This window comes from Camelus ferus, chromosome 3 (assembly GCF_009834535.1).
Source record: "Camelus ferus isolate YT-003-E chromosome 3, BCGSAC_Cfer_1.0, whole genome shotgun sequence".
Taxonomy (NCBI): domain Eukaryota; kingdom Metazoa; phylum Chordata; class Mammalia; order Artiodactyla; family Camelidae; genus Camelus; species Camelus ferus.
This window is the reverse complement of record NC_045698.1, coordinates 92778771-92801132: the sequence shown is the minus strand read 5'-3', so window position 1 is coordinate 92801132 and position 22362 is coordinate 92778771. Positions and strand designations below refer to the sequence as shown.

Below are 22362 nucleotides of genomic sequence, written 5' to 3'. Positions count from 1 at the left end.
GGAGTACAGGTGCAGGCACAGGACAGAGAACACAGAAGTGAGCTTGTAGCTGGAGAAAGTATGGTGTCAAGTCCAGTCCATCCTGTCACATTATTGATAGGGTCCTTGTCCAAGAGCCTGGCTTTCAGTTGTCACTGCAGCACCCCCACCGAATAAAGTCCAAACTCTTCTGCCACAATCCAGCTGCCACCCATCATTTCATCCTTGCTTTTTGCTATCCTTCTAATACCTTTCTATTTCAGCCAGACAATGTAGATCCCAACTGTGCCCCTTAAGAGCTGTTTAACTATGAGCAAGTCACTTAACCTCTCTGAGCCTCAGTTTCCTCATCTGTGTAATAGGGATAATTACTATATTTGCCTCATGGGGTGGTTAAGGGAATTAAGTGCTAGTGCTCAGTTGGTATCCAATAAATATCTGTAAGTTTTATTCCTGTTTTTGCACATTTGCTGGTGCTAGTTCCACCCCTCTATAGTCTATCTATTAAAATCCTCTCCAAGACTTTCCATTCATTTATGCATCATCATCATCATCATCATCATCATCATCATCATCATCATCATCATCATCATAATAATAATAGCAAACATTTACACAGGGCTTACTCTTTACTAAATTAGTACTTTATACTTATGCACGCATTTAATTCTCAGAGCAGCCCTGGATGGTAGGTTGTGTTATTGTTCCCATTCTATAGAAATGAAAATTGAGGCACAGAGTGGTGTGATGTCTTGTCTCTGGTTGCACTGCTCTCAGGCAGAAGAGCCAAATGGTTTCATTCATCTGCTATTCAGTAAAGCTTTGTCAAGTGTTTACTGGGATCCAGGCCCTGGGCTGGACACTGGGGATTAGATATGCAAAAAGCTCTGTCTGTTTCCTCAAGGAGCTCACAGCATGGTCTCCCTGACCACTTAGGGCCTATGCACATCTTTTTAACTCCTGCAGCCCTACTGCGTGTCTCACTCAGGCTGCTGAGTGTTACCCTACCATATGAGTCTTCAAGCTCCTTGAGAGTGTGCTTCTGCTCTGGAACCTTCGAGTCCTGGAATATTAGTCTTGTCTTACATATCACTAGGACTCAGTAAATATCTTCTATGAAACAGCCATTTGTCCTCACAGCCTCTCAAGGTTGTTTATTCATTCATTCAGCACTTATTTATTGAGGGACTATTATGTCCAGGTGCTGACCTGGGCTCTGAGGAATCGGTGGACATGACAGAGTCCCTGACCACGTGGTACCATGCACTGTGAGGTGACATCATACTGTATGGGTATACTGCCTCCTTCCCCCAATCAGGGTCATTCACACCCACAGCAGGACCTCTCTTACCATTTATCTTAAGTTGGACTCACTTGGATTTTGTTGAGGGAAGAGAAGTAGGACTATTTTCACTCTTTGTTTCTGCAAACTCAGGAAGGAGAAGCCAGGGGACTTTTTTTTCTTTTTAACATTTTTTATTGATTTATAATCATTTTACAATGTTGTGTCAAATTCCAGTGTTCAGCACAATTTTTTAGTTATTCATGGACATATACACACTCATTGTCACATTTTTTTCTCTGTGAGTTATCATAACATTTTGTGTATATTTCCTTGTGCTATACAGTGTAGTCTATTCTACAATTTTGAAATCCCAGTCTATCCCTTCCCACCCTCCACCCCCCTGGTAACCACAAGTCTGTATTCTCTGTCTGTGAGTCTATTTCTGTCCTGTATTTACGTTTTGTTGTTTGTTTGTTTTTGTTCTTGTTTTTTAGATTCCACATATGAGCGATCTCATATGGTATTTTTCTTTCTCTTTCTGGCTTACTTCATTTAGAATGACATTCTCCAGGAGCATCCATGTTGCTGCAAATGACATTATGTTGTCGGTTTTTATGGCTGAGTAGTATTCCATTGTATAAATATACCACATCTTCTTTATGCAGTCACCTGTTGATGGACATTTAGGCTGTTTCCATGTCTTGGCTATTGTAAATAGTGCTGCTATGAACATTGGGGTGCAGGTGTCATCCTGAAGTAGATTTCCTTCTGGATACAAGCCCAGGAGTGGGATTCCTGGGTCATATGGTAAGTCTATTCCTAGTCTTTTGAGGAATCTCCACACTGTTTTCCATAGTGGCTGCACCAAACTGCATTCCCACCAGCAGTGTAGGAGGGTTCCAGGGGACTTTTAAGGAGCTGGTAGTGTTCCAGGTCCACATGCTTCCCTATATACAAACAACAGGCATTTGTCTTTCAGTCTTTTCAGACTAATTGTAGGAGCAGTTGGCTTACTTCACATCAGGACCACCATTATTGAGCATATATACATTGTGCTCTCTGGAGGCTATCTTGTCTTCTCTGACCATAGGAGTCCTATTGAATTTTAGTCGCTCACTCCCTTGGGGAGCTCTGATCCTCAGAGTACATCATGCATATGACTCATTATTGAAGCCTCCTGAAACCAATGAATCCTCACTTTCTAACTGCTTTTAAATGTAAATTATCAGGTGACTGCTTTCCACTCCAACTTAGATGTAAAGAACAGATGGGATGGCAGTATGATGTTTATAGTCTCCTTCTAATGATTTTTTTAAAAAGAGTAAAATAGACAAGAGATCAGTAAAGCACCATGTAGAGGAACCATTTATGCCTTTTCCCTTCACCGATGATGGTGCAATCAATAAGATGTTCTAATGTCTGGAGTCTTTTGTTTTTAAATGTATTGTATATATTTTTAACATATAAAACTAAGCTTTTGGTAAAAAAGGCAGTGCTCCCCATCTCCTAGGGGAAGTCTGTTTTCAGGCTGCTTGCTGTGGAATATGAGCTGCTCTCTGGAAAGGATCAGCCAAAGAAAGGTAGCGGAACAGGGCATGAGGACCCCTGTGTACAGTTCTTTCCTCAGTAGCATGTCTGACATAGCACACATCTCAGCTGATGTCATCTGTGTCAGGCCCTCCCAGCTGGTGGTGTTCCAGAGGATTTGTATTGCTACTTGCAGAAATCAATGAGTGGACTTCTACTTTAGGGAGATGGAGCAGACAGATTTCCCCCTATTCGTCCCACTAAGTTCAACTAGAAACCCTAGACATTATAAACATAATAAGACTCTGAAAGGTGAAGAGAAAAGGTAGACCTAGTAAGGACTTCAGGATCCAAGGAATGTCACAGTGGTGAGTCGCCTGGGTTTACTTTTTGCCTTATATGTGCCAGACTTGGCGGTAAGAAGCCAGCAACCTGGAAATGTCACCAAGTACAGACAAAAGAACCCCAACAAAAGCCTGCATTCTCTAGCCGACACACCAGGAAAGGGTCAGCTTAGCAAGACAGAGCACTTTTAGACAATAACCAATCTACTCTAGGCACACTCCACAGGAAAAAACAATTGCTCCATCCATACACACATCATAAAGGCCAAGCAGGAAGCCTAGATTTCCACCCTTGCTAGACTGTAGTGAGGTTCCTCAGTGTCCTTACCAAAATGGTGTTAGAGACAGTCAAGTAAGGAACCTGGGCTTCCACCCTTACCATCAGGGACAAGGAGCCCCTCCCTTTTCTTGCTGAGGTGGTGCCAAAAGAGGCCTAATAGAGTCACAACTCTCACCACTACCCCTCTTGGTAACAAGGCTGCTCTCCCTCCATTTCCCACAACCCCATGGTGTCAGTGGAGGCCATTTGGTGAGTAGTAATGAGACACTCCTATCCTTCTCCCCCAAGGAGGTATCAGTGAAAGCTTTGTAGGCAGATAGAACTGCCACCCCTGCGTAGCCACAACAAGGAGTCCCCACCCCCCTAGGGAGCTGAGTAGAGAACCTGGACTTCCACTGCCACTTGGCAGTAACAGGATGGCACCTCTCCTCCCTCTGTAGGAGCAATGTCAGAGGAATCTGGCTAAAACAGATTTCAATAAGATCTAAGTGTGTTAATTAACTAGACTGTGGTAATCATTTCATAGAGTATACATATGTCAAATCATCACATTGTATGGTTTAAAAATATAGTATTTTATTTGTCAGTTATACCTCAATAAGTCTGAAAACAAATAAACAAATAAGATCCAGAGTCTTCAAACATAGTATCTAAAATGTCCATGTTTCATTAAAAAATCTTTCATCATACAAAGAGACAGGAAGATCTCAAACTATGAAAACAAATCATAAATGCTACATTGAGATGAATGAGATGTTAGAATTATCTGATAAGATTTTAAAGCAGCCATCTTCACAATACTTTACTAAGCAATTATGAACACACTTGAGACAAATGAAAAGATAGAAAGCCTCAACAAAGAAATAGATGTAAAGAAAATTTTAAAGCTGATAAGTACAGTAACTGAAATAAATTTAATGGATGGACTCAATAGCAGAATGGAGGGGATAGAAGAAATAATTTGTGTAACTTGATAGAACAGTAGATTTCCCAATGTGAACAACATAGAGAAAAATAGGCTGAAATTAGCAGAGTATCAGGAGCCTATGGGACTATGACAACAGCTCTAACATTTTTGTTACAAGAGTCCTGGAAGGAGAGGAGAAAGAGAGAAGGACTGAAGAGGTGCTCAAAGAAATGATGGTGTAAAGCCAAATCAGGTAAAAGACCTAATTTATAGATTCAGGGAGGTTAGCAACTACAAGTAGGGTAAACCCAGATAAATCCACACCAAGACACATCATAGCCAAACTTCTGAAAACTAAATACAAATCAAAAATCTTGAAAGCAGCAGCAAGAGAGAAATTACACTTTATCTATATGGCAAAAACAATTTGAATTACAGGGCTTTTCCATCAGAGATTATAGAGGTCAGAAAGATGTGGCACAACATTTTCGAACTAATAGGGAAAAAACCTGTCATCCTCAAATATTATATCCAGAGAAAATATCTTTAAGGAATGAAAGAATAACCAAGGTATTCTTATGAAAAGGAAAGCTAAGAGAATTTGTCTCCAGAAAAACTGCTCTAAAAGAATGTCTGAAGGAAATTTTCAAAAAAGAAAGACAATAACAAAAAGGCATCTTAGAACATCAGAAAGGAAGAATGTAGTATAAACAAAAATGCAGCTGAATACAACAATTTTTCTTCTCCTCTTGGGTTTTCTAAATTATGTTTGATGTTTGAAGCAAAATTGTAACACTGTCTGATATGGTTCTAAAAGTGTGTGGAGAAAAGATTTAAGACAATATAAATGGATGGGTAATGGGATATAAAGGAAGATAATGTTTCTATACTTGAAGTAGTAAGATTATGAAGCCAGTAGAATACAATGTTATATAGAGATGATATAATACTTAGAGCAGCCCCTAAAAATCTCTATGTATGAAGAGACACACCAAAAAATGCTACAGATAAGTCAAAGTGGAATTCTAAAATATGTGTGAGTAACTCATAAAGAGGCAAGACAAAGAAAACAGAAATGGAAAACCAAGAGAACAGACAGACAACAAAAATTAAAGTGATAGCCTCAAGCATTAATATGTCAACTAAGTGTAAATGGTCTAAATACAACAATTAAAAATAGATTTTCAGAGTGGAATGAAAAACATGCCATTTAGAAGAAACTCACTTCAAATATAGGAAACATAAAGGAAAGTTGAATGTAAAAGGATGCATACATTAATCAAAAGGAAGTCAGAGTGGCTATATTAATAGCAGATAATGTAGTCTTCAGAGCAAAGAAAATGTCAGAGACAGAGAGACATCATATGATGATAAAAGGGCCAGTCCACCAAGAAGAGAAAACAACCCTAAATGTGTACGCATCAAACCACAGAGCTGCAAAATATGTAAAGCAGAAACTGAGGACACTGAAAGAAAAAACAGACACAATTATAGCTGGAGATGTAAACAGCCCCCTCTGAATAATTGATAGAACAAGTAAACAGAAAATCAGCAAGTATAGGAAACTCAACATCATTAACCAACATGATGTAATCAACATTTAGAGGAAACTCTACCCAACAACAGCAGAATACACATTGTTTTCAAGTATGTACAGAAAACATATACAAAGACCATATCCTGGGCCAAATTGAAAGTATATACAAAATCATTATCAAAGTTATGTGGAAAGATAAAGGACTGAGAACAGCTAAAACAATTCTGAAAAAAGAACAAAATGTGAGGAAACACTTCCCAATTTTAAGACATATAGCTACAGTAATCAAGACTGTGTAATATTAGTAGAGGAATAGACACATAGATCAATAGAACAGACTAGAGAATCCAGAAATAGACCTTCAAAATGTGACTAATTATTTTATTTCATTGTTATTGAGATAAAATTCATATAACATAAAATTAACCATTTGAAAATGAAACCAATCAGTGGCATTTAGTACATTTGTAATGTTCTGCAACCACCACCTCCATCTAGTTCCAAAACATTTTCATCATTCCAAAATAAAACCCCATACCCATTAAGTGATTACTTCTCACTCTTCCCTCCAACCACCAATTTGCTTTATGGATTTACTTATTCTGAATATTTCGTGTAAATAGAATCAGACAACATGTGACATTTTGTGTCTGGCTTCTTTGCCTTAACACGTTGTCTTTGAGGTTCATCCATATTGTAGCATGTATCAGTACTTCATTCCTTTTTATCACTGAATAATATTCCATTGCATGTGCTTTCCACAAGTTGTTTATCCATTTATCTGTTAATAGGGTTGTTTATAAGTTTTTGCTGTTGTCAGTAGTGCTGCTTTGAACATTCATGTACAAGTCTTTGTTTGAGAGCTAGTTTACAGTTCTTTTGGGTATATACTTAGAAGCAGAATTGCTAGGTCATGTAGTCATTCTATGTTTAATTTTTTGAGGAACTGCTATACTGTTTTCCATAGCAACTGAACCAGTTTACATTTCCACCAACAATGTACAAGGTTTCCAGTTATCCATGTCCTTACCAATACTTGTTATTTTCCTTAAAAAAAAAATCATTATAGGCATGTTAGTGGGCACAAAGTAGTATCTAAATTTGATTTTGATTTGCATTTCTTTAATGGCTAAGATAGTTGAGCATCTTTTCATGAGCTTTTTGGCTTTTTATATATCTTCTCTAGAGAAATGTCTATTCAAGTTCTTTGTGAATTTTTAATTGGGATGTTTGTCTTTCTATTGAGTTGTAAGAGTTGTTTATACATTTTGAATATTAGTCTCTTATCAGATTATATGATTTAAAAATATTTTTTCCATTCTGCAGATTATCTTTTCACTTTCTTGATAATGTTCTTTGATGTACAAAAGTTTTTAATTTAGGGAAAATCTAATCTGTTTTTTTCTAATCTTATCTGTTTTTTTTTTCTTTTGTTACTCATGCTTTTGGTGTCATATCTAAGAATCCACTGCCAAATCCAAAGATATGAAAATTTACCCCTATGTTTTCTTCTTAAACTTTGTGGTTTTAGCTGCTATATTTAGGTTGTTGATCAAGAGCCATGTGAGGGATCCTCGTGGTGGTAGAAAGTTTCTGTATCTTGACTGCGTCAATGTCAATATTCTAGTTGTGATATTGTACGATAGTTTTGCAAGGTGTTATGGTTGGAGGAAACCAGGTAAAGGATACACGTGATCGCCGTATGTTATTTCTTACACCTGTAGGTGAATCTCCAAGTATTTGAAAATAAACGGTTTAATTAAAAAACCAACAAGTGCTACATCATTTAATTTTTTCCATGTATAATAAAACACTGCAAGCCTGTGTGCGACAAGTGAGCACACACGTTGGTTAGGGAGAGGTCAGATGAGGACACTCAGGATTCCATCATTCAGTTTCTCTCTTGGCTGAACAGCACTGACTGCTGGGATGGTTGAGATCGTTACATTTTAAATTGCTTTTCTTCTTGGTGAAATATGTTTGATTTGTGCCCATAATAGATCGTGTTTAAAGACTAGAAACATAAGGAACCCGATGATGAAATACAAGATAATTAAGAGCAAAAAATGGTAAGACTATAATCCTACTTCAGAATTACCTTCCCCAATCTGTAGATTGCATTCATCTGATAACAAAATCCTTATATAGAACATCAAGATGTCTCTGGTACTTCAAAAACAGTGTTAAGAAGAGAAAATAGAGTGACAATTATATCCAATTTGGCTTTTCATTTATTGAGAATAAAGGGTCTATCCATACCCACAATGTGTTATTTGCAGAGTGCTTGCAAATAGCGGCCTGAAATCTGTCCCCTCCTGTCATTTATAAACAAAACATAGAAATTATAAAAATAAATCAGGGGCGTTTTTAGCATAAAATTCCGTAATTTCAGACATGAATTCTTGGAAAACAGTTTTTGCTTGTACTGGTGCTGTGTCGTGGAGTTAAATCCCAAAATATTTGTAGTATACATCCAGTCCCCAAACCAGATTTGACACTATATTTTAGTATATTTATTTAGTATAATTTAGGAAATTATGCTTTCTCATATAATTTAAAGAAAGGGAAACATGCATTTGCTGTTAAATGATGTGAAGTAGAAATCTGTAGTGACTCTATATTATGAATATTATTAATGAATGCATTAAAACAAACTGTAGAATACAGTATTTAAATGATACTCTTAAGTGATTTGTTTGAAAGTTTACATCACTTCTTTGTCACATACCACAAAATAACCAGTTTAAAATTTTTGAAGAGGATTGTAGTGAAAGGCGTTTGCAAGTCACACACGGCTAGGCTGTGCCGTGGGTGTGCATGCATTTGTCAGCTTTAAAGCATCCTGTACACACCAGCTGTTATGCTCCCACTGGCACTTCTCTAGGGCATTTAGGAAATGAGGGTCCTGGTTAATGACATGTACTCCATAACTGAAAATTCCCCTATGTCTGAGCACTGGATTGGTATCCAGATATTTCAGCCTTCGACTAGCCTGGGGTTCTAGGACAAATAAAGAAGGATGGTGACAATATTAATAGACACGTGCCTCCCATGGTGAGTGTCTAAAGCCAGTCAAATAATGCATCAGGTTTTTATTTACATTTTAGCATCTTTCTCATTTGGTATGTTTTTCACTCTGCATAACAGAAAACCCCAAGTTGATTGATTGAAGTCACGAGGAAACTGGAAATCCCGAGGTAGGGCAGCTTCAGAGTTGTTTATTTCAGCAGCTCATTTCAGCAGGTCATGAAGGTCCTAGGTTCCTTTCCCTGTTCTTCTGTCATTCTTGGGTCAGCTCAGCTGCTCTTGGAGTCACGTGATGGTGATCATGAGTCTAGGGATCCCCGAAGTTGATGGGGGTATCAAGAGAGAAAAGAGGCACCATCTCCTCCTGTGCATCTCATCTTCCCAGCTGACTTCTTCTCACCTCTCCTTGCCCAAACCTGAATCCCCCGCTCACCCCTTAGCCAGTTCCCAGCAAGAAGAATGGAAGCTCCATGATCTCCTTAGGCTGTGCTGAACAGAACGGACGTAGCATAGGCAGAGAAGAAGAGGGAGAGACGCCGTGTTTGGTTTTGCTATAATAAGGGTTCGTGATGAGGACAATTAAGTAAATACACCAGTAGGTTCCGAACAAAATGTTCTCCAGGCACCAATTTGTAGAAGGTGAATTCTGAGATCTGTATTAGCTGCCACACACAATTCCACTGTGTGCAGCTGATGCAGAATTGCACAGTGACTGTGAGGGCAGGCTCCGAGTCACATCCTAGCTCTGCCATTTGCCAGACGAACTGCCTTAGGTCAGCTGTGTAACTTCCCTGGGCTTAATTTATAAAATGAGGACCTAACAGCATTGTTGTGAGGATGAGGTGAAACAGTACGTGTGAAGGGTTAGGCCTAGTGCCCAGTGCCTAGTCAGCAGTCAGTAAACCAGTTCAATGCAGGTGTGATGCAGTGGTAATGATAACAAACTAGACATAACAAGGTACCTCTCAACAGCTAAACAGCTGTCTTCCCTGCTTTCACTCTTCCCACCAGCCACTATCCCCTCCACCCATCTATTCCCCTTACAGCATCCAGAGTGATCTGTTAAAGACATACAGTAGGTCATGTCATTCTCCTGCTCGGCGCCCTCTCATGGCTCCCATTACATCTAAAATCAGATCTCAGGTCCTGACTCACCACAGCCCCTCGGGCCCGATGTGGTCTGGCCCTTGCCTGGCGCTCTGACTTCAACAGCTCCACCCGGATCCCACTGCTATGTTGCCTGAATCACATCAAGCCAGTTCCTACATCACATTTTTTTATGCCTGTTGTGCCTTCAGCCTGAACACTCTCCCTACTAGATCTCAGATCTTGCCCCTCATTTATTCATGTCTCTGCTCTAAGCACCTCCTCAAAGAGAACTTTGTCAGCTGCCCTCTTAAAAACAGTCACCGCTCTGACTTCCAGTTACTCCTTCTATTAGTCTGGATTGTCTAGAAAACAACCTGAGGCGAAAGTTTATGTACTAACACTATCGAGGAGGAATACTGTCCCAGGGAAGCCGGAACAAGGAAGAAGAAAGAACAAGTGCTGAACGGGCTCGAGCTTTGTAATCAGTGTAGCTGAGGGCTTGGTCCGCAGGGATGTCCTGAGATGGGAGCCAGGGAGCTCTGCATCTCTGTCCAGACCATCCAGGGAAGGAAGAGAGAATTGATCTGCTGGCTCCCTCTTGGACCCCATCACTGGTCAAGTCCACCCCTCAGGCAGGAACTCTCCCAGGCCAACCTCTGTGATGTAGGGAGGAGCCCCTCCAGGCAGCCTCTGGGGAAGCCAGAGCCTCAGGGGTCTGGTCTGACCAGTGCATAGGCGTGGAGGCCAGTGTCTCCTTGTCAGTTGGTACCACACGTGGGACTAGTGATCCGAGCTACTGATAGTAACAGCAGTGGGGTCTGGCACTAAGACTGTGCAAGTAGCATGGAACAGTTGATGGGGCTCCTCTGGCCAGGAAGCAAGGCAAGCAGCGAGAGCCCTGGTGGGGAAGGGGGCGGAGAGGTCAGCATGGTTGCTCAGATTTGGGTGGTATATAAACCAAGTCCAGCACCATCTTACACATCCTCATCTTGTGTAGTTCTGTCCATAACACTTAAGAGGACCTGCCAGAATACTGCATATTCATTTGAATGGCACAGATATTCTCAAGAATGGAATCTCTGTAAAGTAGGAGCTCATTTTTTTGAATGATCTCTGTTTCAGATTGTCATGCTGTTTATCTCTCTATACTAATGCGTGGAAAACAGGATCGTGACAAAAACACTCCTTTTGAATAAAGAAGGTTGGCCCCTCCCTTGGTTCTCCTCCTACTGTGCTCCCTCTTTCATCCGGCTCCCCCTTCCTAGTATGAGTGATGCTTTGTGGCTTGGAGGCTGGGCCTTCTCATCCCAGATTCTCCCTGTGCACATGGAATTCTGAGAATAGCTCAGCTTCGTTTCCTCTTGTTATCTGTGCCTTTCTGCGGCCCTTTGTGCCATCAATCTCAGCCCTGGGAGTTAGATGGGACTTTTGTCTCTGAAACAATACCGTGGTGAAGGGTTTTGTTGTTCACCTCCCTCTGCTCTCCCCATTCACAATTCCCTTTTCATTGCTGCATCTTCTCATCCATCCCACTGTCTTAATTAAAACTACTCTACACCACTTCTTCATGGCCTTGAAAAATTTCCTCAATCCGTTACCTCTAGAATGAATACCTTATCTCCATGCTGGCTACTTTTCTCCCTAAATCAGAGTTTAAAGCAGTGATTTCTGAGTGTGATTTTAGGTCTGGAATTTTGAATTTGTCACCTCCATGGGCTTAATTTCTAGCTGACAGTGAATCATCACTTAAGACATCAGCATTAACATTAGACTTAAAGGGAAACCTTTAACATCTCAGCTCTACATCAGAGTAGTCCTAACTTCCAGCAAAATAAAGGCATCAACTTGTAGAATTGAAAATGGCCCCAGAAGTTCATTGAATATGACCACCTCCCACTCCACCCACCCCCAGCCTGCTTTTGATAGGGAACAAGCCTAGAAAAGGGGGGACTCAATCAGACCCACACAGACAGAGAGGGGCAGAGGCAGGAGAGGGAGCAAGTCCTTATGTCTCTCCAAGTCCAAGGCTCTCCTAAGATCCAGACTGCTTCTTTAATCAACTGCATAGTTTGGTTTGAAGATTTACTAAGACATTTTTGGACAGGCAGCAGAACATTAAATTATGCAAGACACAGGAAGACAGTTCCCTGCCTATTCCCACCTTCTCACAGGACCTCCCAGTCTGGCTTCTAACTGGTATTTCTGGGCACTGTCTGATCAGCCCAGGGTGCACCTGACCCATCGCTAGTGACAGGGTAACTTCCAATAGAATCTGGAGGAGGTCCCCCGCTTCCTTCTGACCCCCACAGCTATGTGCCATCTCTGGGTATATTGATATGCAGCTGCAATCTGAAATGACCTATAGAAGGCACATTACTTGGCAGCAGTTTTGGGTCATATCGTTGTGTTTTTGGTAAGATTAAAAATAGAAAAAAGTTTTAAAACTGGTAAAGTAAAATCCCCAGTATATATTGGGGATTTTTAAACTTCTTGATCTTATTTAAAAAAACACACTGATAACTTTCTTTTGTGTGTCTCTGAGTCTGCCTGCCTAAATCACTCATCAATAACTTAGAGTGGGGGTTAGGAGCAGTAATCAGAATTTATGTTGCCTTTTAACTTGTTCTTTCAAGCTGACTGAATTGTATGATTTCAAAACTTAGCCAATTCTTTTTTTCCTAAGCATCATAGTTGGCTACAGAGAATCATCAGTATGCTTGCAAGTTCTGAAACAGGGTTTCAGGCAAATTCTGAAATTCTCTGTGTAAAATCTAGCCTATTTTCCAAGTTGGGGAGTATTATTAAACCAAGAATTGCCCTGAGAGGTGAAAGCACAGAGCAATTCAAAGAGGTGTCAAGGTCTGCTGCCATCTGATGCTGCTTCCCTGAAGGCTTGTTTTATTTTGTCATTCACACTTCACCTCTTTATTCCAAGGTGACTTTTAATTCCAGTCTTATTTTATGCACAGTAGTCACAATAGCTCACTTCAGATGTTAGCATTATCTCTAAGGGATATTCCGTACATCTGATTTGCAGCAGCTACATGCCCCTCTTTTTTGGGAAGCAGAGGAAGTTTGTGGAAGTCCAGTGTCTGTTCTTTGCATTTAATGGAGCTATTTCTAATCTTGGTTGATCTACAGACTCTGATTTACATATGACCCTGAGTTATTAAACCCCCCTCCCCCCGCCCAAGGCCTGCCTTGGTTATGTAATAGAACCACTAGACTGAGTCAGGGAGTTTGTGCTCAAGGCTGAGAACAGAAACTGGCTTTTCCAAACACCTGACAGCCTGGGCAGGAAGCTGAAGCCAGCCTCTGGGCTCTGGGGCTCCATCTTGACCACCAACTTAAAATTAAATTTCAGGGGGAGGCTCAGCATGTTTCCAAAACTTCCTGCTTCCTTTTATGCCCTGTCTTTCTTTTTCCCCAAGACAGAAAGTGCCAGTCCTTTCCTGACCCAGCTTAGAGAATCTGGCCTCAAGCCAGCCTTGGGTTCAGTCATGGGTGGCCTTGGCAAAGATTCATGGTCAATTCTGAGAGAGTATCATGCCTTCCAAGGCCAGGGGCACTGATGGTGGAGTAGACTTTATCCTTCTGAGCACAAATCATGGTATCTATGGGGGAAAGTCACAGCAGACCAAGACCTGGAAGTCACCCAGGTTTCTTACAAGTCCTTATTTTACAGACCTGGAAACATACCAATAGCAGAGATATGACTGGCTTTGGGTTACAAGCTGTGCAGCAGTAGAGGGAGTGCTGGATCCCAGAATAAAACCTGTGTGAGGGCAGGGACCATGGTGGCCCATCCACTGCTGTCTCTCCAGCACCTAGTACAGTGACTAGTAGATAGGAGGACCCAGTATTTTATCCGCTGGAGGAAAGAATAAATATAACACCTCTTCCTCCGTGTCAGCTTTTATTATTCTTCCCGTTCTCCTGATATTTAACTAACCGTAATCTCAGAAAAGGCCCTCTGCCCCTCCTCCAGGCCAGAAAAGATCACAGGGGCATTGACAAGACACTGTTCCCCTAAGCCAGAAAGTCACCTGGTGCTCACACAGCCAGAGCAGGAGACTTTCCCCCTGAAATTTTCCTGCCCATCAGTTACTACCAGCTTGGACTGGCTAGAGTCTCCCTCCTAAATTTGATGCCGGATTGGAGCCACAATATAACCATTTGGGGGAGGGGGTGGCCCTATTTGTTACAAAGTTGTTCCAGTTTATTTGGGCACCAAGACTGATCTTTAGGTCAATTAATAAAAACAAAATGATCACTGGGCTGTTGTCTCCAAGAGTTGTGGATATTCTTCTGAAGAGGGATCTAGAAAGGTTTGGGAGCCTCAGGTCTGGAGGTAGGTCCTTGCTTCCTGTCTGGTTCTAAAGGAAAAGGGACACTCTTGTCACAGCTTGGCCAGGCTAGGCAAATGTCACCCTGCATGCCCAGGATTTTATAGGATTCTGCAGTGAGAGAGGGCAGATTCAGAAGAGAGAAATGAAAACTTCGTTTTTTCTCAGATTGTTGGCTCTCAGCGAGGGGGAGTGTCACTTGACTTCACCCCCAGGGACAGCTCTCTTGGTGCGGGGTACTTGCTCGCCTGGGCTGCACAAGCTCTGACCCCTGATTAAGACCAGCAGCGCATGTTGAAAGCACAGCCTTGGGGAACCCCTCCCGGCAGGAGCCGGGAGGAGCCGGGAGGAGGGGTATTTTGTGTGGTGGGAGGGCTTGTCGCCTGCAGGGCTCCACACGAGCCTGGGGCGGGAGCGCACCCCCTCCCCGCGGCTGCTGGAGAGAGTGCCCTGGAGCGCAGGGAGTCCTCCCAACCCGCGTGCGCGCCCAGCTGCTCCGCGCACCTGCCGCGGGCCCCGTGCGGGTCTGAGCGGCGGGCGGGCGGCGCGCACAGGTGGCGGCGATTGGGCAGGCGGGGCCGGGTGGGTGACGTCACGGGCTCCGGTCCCGGCGGCAGAAATAGGGCAGCCGCGGCGGCGGTGCTACAGCAGCGGGGCAGCGGCGGCTCAGAGAGCTGGAACCGCGACAGCCTTCAGCTCGCCCAGGACCCGCCAACAGCCGGAGAGACCGACCGAAGGACGCGGGGCCGGGTCGCCGCCGCCACCACGGGGCGCTCCCTCCAGCGTGCCGAGTCCGGCCACCTGGTCTTCACCTCGGCTCCGGCCGCCTCAGGTACGCGAGCGCATCTTCGGAGCGCGCCCGGGGAGGACGCCAAGCTGCCGCCGCCAACCAGTCCCGCTGCGTCCTGCTGGGGTCCGGGCGCCCGCGGCCCCGCGTCTCGCTGCAGGGCCCAGCCGGGCGCTCGCTCGTCCTCACCGCCGCACCGGGAGAGCCAAGTTTGCCCGCCTGCCGGGAGGCGGGCACGGGACCCCGGAACCCGGGTTGGGCAGGGCTACCGACGCCAGGGCCAGGACTCTGGGTAAAGGCTGGGGCGCCAAGGCATGTGGCCCGGGTCTGCAGTGGGGACCGGAGTGACTGGGGTGGCGGGCGGAGCGCGGCGCAGAACCACTCGGGCCGAGCCTGCAGCAGGCGCCGGGTTCCAACAACCTGCAGTTAGCTCGGGCTCCGGACGCCGAGCGGCCTCGTTGAGCCGGACGCGCGGCAGCACCTGGGCTCGGACCCGTGCCCTTGGCCTGGGCTGGGGCACGGGGCGGGAGTCCTCATTACCTTCTCCCTCCAGGTTTGCAAGGAAACTTGCGTCTGCTCCCTACAGCTGGAAGGACCCGCGAGCCCCGCTGGCCCTCACTACCCCGAGGGCCGCCGCGTTCAGAGCTTAGCATTTGGGCTCAGAGGCGGAGGCAGGGGAAGGACCTGGGACCCTACACGTCTCGGGCAGCCCGCGCTCTCCTTCGGCCCGCTGTTCCAAGCGATTGGCCAGTATTACGTACTGGGGAGTCACTAGTGAGCAGTTTGTTTTGGTTGGTGATGTTCAGGCAAGGCACTTGGTCTTAAGAGCTTGTAATGTGGGTGAAATCCGCTCTTCTTTGCGCCAGCAAAAAACAAACAAACAACAACAACAACAACAACAAAAACTATTCCAAGTTTTGGGGAGACCTAGGCGACCCAGGCAGAGCGCTCCGCTTTGGGAGCGTGTATCGCCTCGAGTTTGGGGGCAAGCTCTGCGCGAGCCTTCGGGGCTCCTTTCAGCTGACAAAGCGGTGCCCGGAGCGTGTTCGCCAGAGGCCTGCCACCTGAGAACTTCGGCACCCTCCCCTGTTGGAGGAGCAGAAACCTGCTGGAAGCAGTAGGGTTTCTCACAATGCCTAGAACGTGGAGAGCATCCCGTGCAGCCGTCGGCCTATAGAAGTTTTTGGGGACCAGCAGAGTTCGGCCCTGCTAGGTCTGCACCTCGCCCAGAGAGTTGGTTCTGATAATTGTCGCGGACATTGACGAATAGCGGTTCCGCAGCTTCACCTCCGCTCCCCCTCTAGGTGTCGCTTCCGCCGAGGTTTCCGGCGAGTGAAATACAACGCCAGTAGCTTTGCTCTGTTCCCTTCTTATTTGTTGCAAGCCTCTGCACCAGGAATTGTATTAGATGGATCCCTGAGACACAAACATCCGACCACATTCACTGGGCCACAGAAACAATTTCAGTAGACGTGGTACGGTGACAATCAAAATGTGTATCAGGAATGGGCCTAGTTCACTATTCGTGAGAGGAGAAAAGGGATCCGGAAGAAATTTGGACTTTTCTCAAATGTCCCAAGTTATCGTCCTACCATCAGGGTTAGGGGAAAACCAGAGATGACTTTTAACAGTGTCCTCTTAATCCTGGAATGGCCCAGACAAGCTGGGTCTGGGCAGAGTGGTCAGGTGCAAGGCTCGCCTGGGAAGCAAATGGTCTGGGGTCTCGGACCCCAGAGACCCAGCTACCCTCAGGCAGTAACTCTAACGGAAGACCTGAGCTGGGGCCCCACAGGGCCTGTGCATGCTTCCCAACTTAGTTATACAAAACTAGGTCATTTCTGTTCAGACTGAGCCAAAGGTCATACAAGAAAATAGTCTTTGATTTAATGTATTAAAGTAGCTTAATAAAAGTTGTTTCAATGGCTTTTTCTTTCTTCAGATTTTTTGATCACCCTCAATTGTTAATTCCAGGAAGGCTTTTTGTTCCAGAGAAGGGCTAGTTTGTTCTTTTGGGCATTTTATCCCTTTCGCTGTGTCCTGAAGGTGGTTGAGGGTTGGGTACGTTGGAGTTTTCTACCTTGACCTGCCAGTCACTCAGGATTCTTCTCCTTCTAAGGGCTGCAGAATTTTTTCAAAAGTGATCTTCATCATGCGATTTTATTTTTTGACAACATTGTATTTCAAAAATTGGCATTGAATATTCAAGATTTCCTAAAATCTACCTTATTTGCTACTTTGCCTTTTTTTTTTTTTTTAGTATTTCTTTGCAAACTCAACCTTCTTGTGTTGCTGTGTGCTTACTAAACTTAATCAAATTAGGCAGTTATTTCAAGAGCACGTCTTTCCTTCCATTTTCCCTCTTAATGGTATAATACAAGGTGTAGAACTTCAAGTAAAATAGAATTGTATTGGGAATAACTAGTACTTAGGGGGAATCATTTGAATGTTGGAAAGGTAAAGGTTCCTGTACCTTAACTTCACAGAAAATAGGAATATCATAGATTTACACATTGCACATAGACTAATATAGGTATCAAATTTATCAAATGTTGGAAAAGTTAAGGAAAGATACAGAGTAGGTAATTAATGGGAAACGCAAAATAGTTTCGTTTTGGGTTGCTTCAGGATTGGTATCTTTCCATGCCTAATTTCCCTGTGCTGTGTTTAGGGACTACTTTTGGAAATTTGAACCCCTCTTTTTTTCCCCTAAAACACAAATCAAAACTGGGGTCCTAAGGCTTTCGAAAGAAATGAACTTATAGCCTCCTGGTTTTAGGTGGGGGTTGATATAGCTTCTTTTTTTTCCTCTTTTAACATTGGACAGACATGCAGAAGAGAACTGTAGGATATTGGTGGTTCCCAGTTGGTTTCCATTTGTTGATTGCTAACATCCCATTTGTAAAATGCAGTGCACCTAAAGTAATTGGCTTAAGCATACACTTTTCAGTTTGAAAGATTGGAAGTTGAGGTGCCTCAGAGATACAAACCTTACCGTTCTCTTCAAGGCTGGGTGGTGCTGCTTGGTTCTGCCAAATCACCTTCATAATTTCTGGTCCTATCAGTTACAAAGAGAAGCCATTTCCATGTGGCTAATCCATTAATGTCTGGTTTGGTAATGCTACTGTATTCTAGGAGAGAGGGCCCCAAATCTCCTAGGGTGAGAATTCCCACTCTTCCCAAACAGGGCTGGTTCCTGGAGGAGAAAAGAAAAGCTTGTATTTAATGTTGGTGATTTTCTCTGGCCTGTGACCCTGTTCAGTAGTGATGACTTACGTGCTGGTGTGTGGTCTGTAGTGGGGCAGATTTGGAATTTTCATGTTCAAATCTATTTCTCCCCGACCATTTGAATTCTTATGTAACATTTGTTTTTCAACTTTCTTCAAAAGGCAAGCCAGTATTTAGCATGTTACGTTCTACAGATTTGTAGTACCTCAATAGTTTTAAATACAAAAAATTAAGCACAGGTATCAGCTTAGAAGACCAGAAAATCCAGTGGTTTTCATAGTAAGGAGGTAGATGATCGAATGGAGCCTGTCCAGCACTTGAGAAACAAAAAAGTAAAATCAGTCTGTCTAAACAGAATGCATATATAATGCATATGTAATAAAAATGCCATATGTAAGTTTGTGATACTATAATAACAGAACAGTTGCCTAGGGGTTGTGATGCCTGGGTTTTAGTCTAGGTCTGGCCACTGAGTTGGCTTCACACTTTGGGTGAATTCCTCAACCTGCTGGGTCTCTGGTGTCCTGTCTGTGCGGCGGCCAGGCTGGCACCTGACTCTCAAGAACATGGGGGAAAGTGTGGCTCAGGTGGGAAACCTCGGAGGAAGCAGTGAAGTACTTCTCTTGGAAAGGAGATGTCTTAAATATCAAGTGAGTGTGCTTTATGAGTTGTTTGAAAGGAAAGGTAGTCCTAGATCTTTTATGAGCACAATCTCAGGTAGATTTATAACCAATCTTGGGACTCTAGCATGGATTGAATGAAGCGTATAAACCTAAATTGATTTCAAAAGAAGCTCTGGGTTGAAAACGAGGGTTTGTGACCTTATTGATGGTGCTTTCCCATTTCTGTAATGGGGAGATTCTTGCAGTATTTTCTTCTGAGGGCCAGTAGGGCTTTTTGAATTTTGGAGTAATTACTCTTTCAACAGGTCCCCTTCCCCCAAAGTGACCATCTGCCAGGCTGGTGCTCCCTGTGAGCTGAGGGGCATCCTTGCTGCCTGGTGCCCTGGGCATCTATCTCCTCATATTTCTTTGTTTCATCCACATTCCTTCTTGGCAAATAAAGACAGCAGAGGTGAGGGCTGAGGAGAATGTGCTAAGTGGCTCCATCCTGGGTGGGATGTAGGAGGGGGCAGCCTGGCTTCCCTCTTGCTCTGCTCCCCTCGCCGTGCTCGGAGCCATGGAAGCTGGAGGAGGACAGCTCTTAGTGTTTTTCAGAGGAGAGGAGAGACGTGGGGCTCAGAGCCTCTGATCTTACTCTACATAGATTTTCCCCAGTCATACTAAAAACAAGTATTTGTCTAAATAAAATATTGTTAAGTATCAAGAGGCAGCAGAGGACGGGAATTAAGAGTATAGACATCAAGTCCACCTAACTGGCTTGCAGTCCCAGCTCTGCCATTTATTTGCCACATGGCCTGGGTAGGGTACTGAACCCTTTCTGTGACCCGTCTCCTCTGTCATCTGACGAGGGGGTAATCATTGCCATGCTCATGGAGTAGGAATGAGAATTACGAGTTAGTTCCATAAAGCATTTAGAACAGTACCTGACATGTAGTAATTGCTACGTAAGTGTTAACCAAATAGATAGTCTCTATTTGGTTATTAGACAGATCATCAAAATTGATTTAGACCCAATATTAATTCTTTTTTTATGAACCGAACTGTCATAAAACTTGAGCTGTAAATTTTTAGGCTGTTGCTGCTGTAGACTCAATGAATTGTCAATCACCATGAGTATAAAATGACATCTAAGACGCTGCCGTGCAAATGAGTTTCGATCTAGTGGTAGCCAAGCTGAAATAAACTTTATAGGGCGGCTGCCTAGGAATATTTCAGTAGTGGACCTGGCTCATGTGTTTCCCTGACTTTCAATAAAATCTTACGGGGCAGTTCAACACAAATCAGATAAAACCAGAGACAGCTCCAGGTGCAGCGGGACTGCAGCTCCAGCTTCCAGAAGCATAGCTCCAAACAGCTGTTTTAATGCCAGAGGTCTGGGTGCACCCTCTTAAATGATTTGGTGCTTGCCAAAACAATTGAAATGAATGGAATTTATTCTGATGCTACCCATGAGTAATAAAACACCAAGAATAAGTGGTCTTGGATTACTAGGCAAATTGAAAATGAAATACTAGATATTGTGGCTTGAGTATTTTGTAACTCCTGGAATTATCTATACATTATCTAGAGTAAGTTTTCATTATCTTGCTGTTTTTAGTTTATTTGGGCTTCAAGTCATGAAAAAGGTGAAAAGAAGACTTATATGTGTGTTTACTCCTTGAGCACTGTTGGATGGTAAATAAATAGGGGAGAATTAATAAAGTAGAATAGAAAGCAATGTCTTTCTAGTTCTAGTTTGAGTTACTGTTGCTGCTTTAAAAAAAAAATTTCCCAAAATCCAGTAACTGCTTTCTGCAGTCTCAGGAACATGGCTCTGCGTTCAGAAGAGAATAATTTATGGAGAGTGGGGAGTTGCCCTATTTATTTTTAGAAAAACTGGTTGCAGTTAGGGAAAGACATTTTTATTCTCTTTTAGCCCTGAATGTGATTTTTCACTCCTCCTCATCCCTGTAAGAACACACGCCCTAGCTAGTGCCCCAGATGGGGAGTGTGGCGCTGGGTGGCTGCTAATAATGCCTGCAGCCCTCTCCCAGGTACTGCCGAAGCTGCCCTGTTCTGCTCAACTCCGCCTTCTGCAGAGTGTGGAGCAGGTGCTGATGGTGTTGCAGCTGTGACCTTCCCATTGTGGTCACTGGCCACCCAGACTGTTTTCCCAGTAGCTCCAGCTTTCCCAGCTGATGTCAAAGACCACGGCTGAGGAAACAGAGGTAGGAGTAGGAGCTTGTGGACTCTTGTTTTGTTTTGTTTTTTTAAAAAGACACCATCTCTTAAAATATAGTTATAACTTATAACCTTGTGTTTTCACATGCCTACAATTTTCAGTCCGACTTCTCCTTCCTGTGGGCATTTCTGTCTCAAGTTGGGGACGTGAAGCAAATCTGGAGCGGCGTCCCTATTTGGGTGTGGAGGCAGCCAAAGGAAACCTGGGACGTGGCATGAGTGTGTTTGGTAGCCGGGCACCAGCACTAGTGATCATGTGACACCTCTACTTCTCCTCTGTCTCCTCCTCCTCTACCTCTTGTGCAGAGCAGGGATCCTCCAAAGCTGCTGGCTTTGAGGGTGAGCAGGGATGGACCCCTCAAACAGGCTTAATGTCTCTCAAGCAGATAATCATTTCTGACTCAGACACCTACTCTGGACCAGCCCTAAACCAGGTCACAGAGGGGTGCTGGCCTCTAAGGAGCTCTGTGTTTTCATCTCCCTGGCCATGGTCTGGATGCAGTGTGGGCCGCATGCAATTAAGCACTAAATTGTGTGGCACTCACAGAAATCAATAACCCCTAAAGTTCCCTTAAGTAAGAGTTAGAACTCATCATGCAGTATTTACATCTGGCTATGTTTCTTGTAGATACTGAAATTAAGGTTGGAATATGTTCACAGTGGAAACCTTAAAAAAAAATAAAAGTACAGCTAATTGGACAAGTGCACTAGTCTGTGTCTTTGTTCCCTTAACACAGTGCCCAGCACATGATAGGGAGTTAAATTTTTATTATAGCTGATTCTCAGTTTTTTCATCCTTGGAATTCTTTGATTACTTTGAATTGCCCATTTCTTGGCTTCTAGGATGTTAGACAATTTATCAAGTGAGCCTCGGAAATCACCTTAAATATTATTGAAATTCTATTATCCACTGGGTGTTTGGATTCTACTACAAGAATGGCTGGTCTTGAAACGAAAATGAAAATATTGGACCTTAAAATGCTGTTATGAAGTTTGCTGTCTTGCAAATTGAGGCATCAGCTACAAATGAGCTGCAGATTTCACGTGATTCCTCATCAGTGTTTATTGAGTGCTAGCTGGGTGCCCAGCTGCAGACACTTTCTGAGGAAGCTGCAGCAGGGATGTGCGGTAACCTACCCGAGGTGCCTCAGCCTTCTCACCCGCGGTTGTTCTTGTAGGTGTAGTG

The 22362-nt window shown here is 43.6% G+C and overlaps 1 protein-coding gene across 3 annotated transcripts in view; it reads left to right on the top strand.

Annotated features, from left to right (window-relative positions):
• The first annotated feature begins 14939 nt into the window (after positions 1-14939).
• FSTL4 (follistatin like 4) overlaps positions 14940-22362 on the top strand; it is a 379618-nt gene continuing 372195 nt past the window's right edge. For all 3 annotated transcript variants that reach the window (XM_032476734.1, XM_032476733.1, XM_032476732.1), the window contains exon 1: positions 14940-15153. The gene's annotated coding sequence lies outside the window, so the exon portion shown is untranslated. The remainder of the gene's footprint in view (positions 15154-22362) is intronic.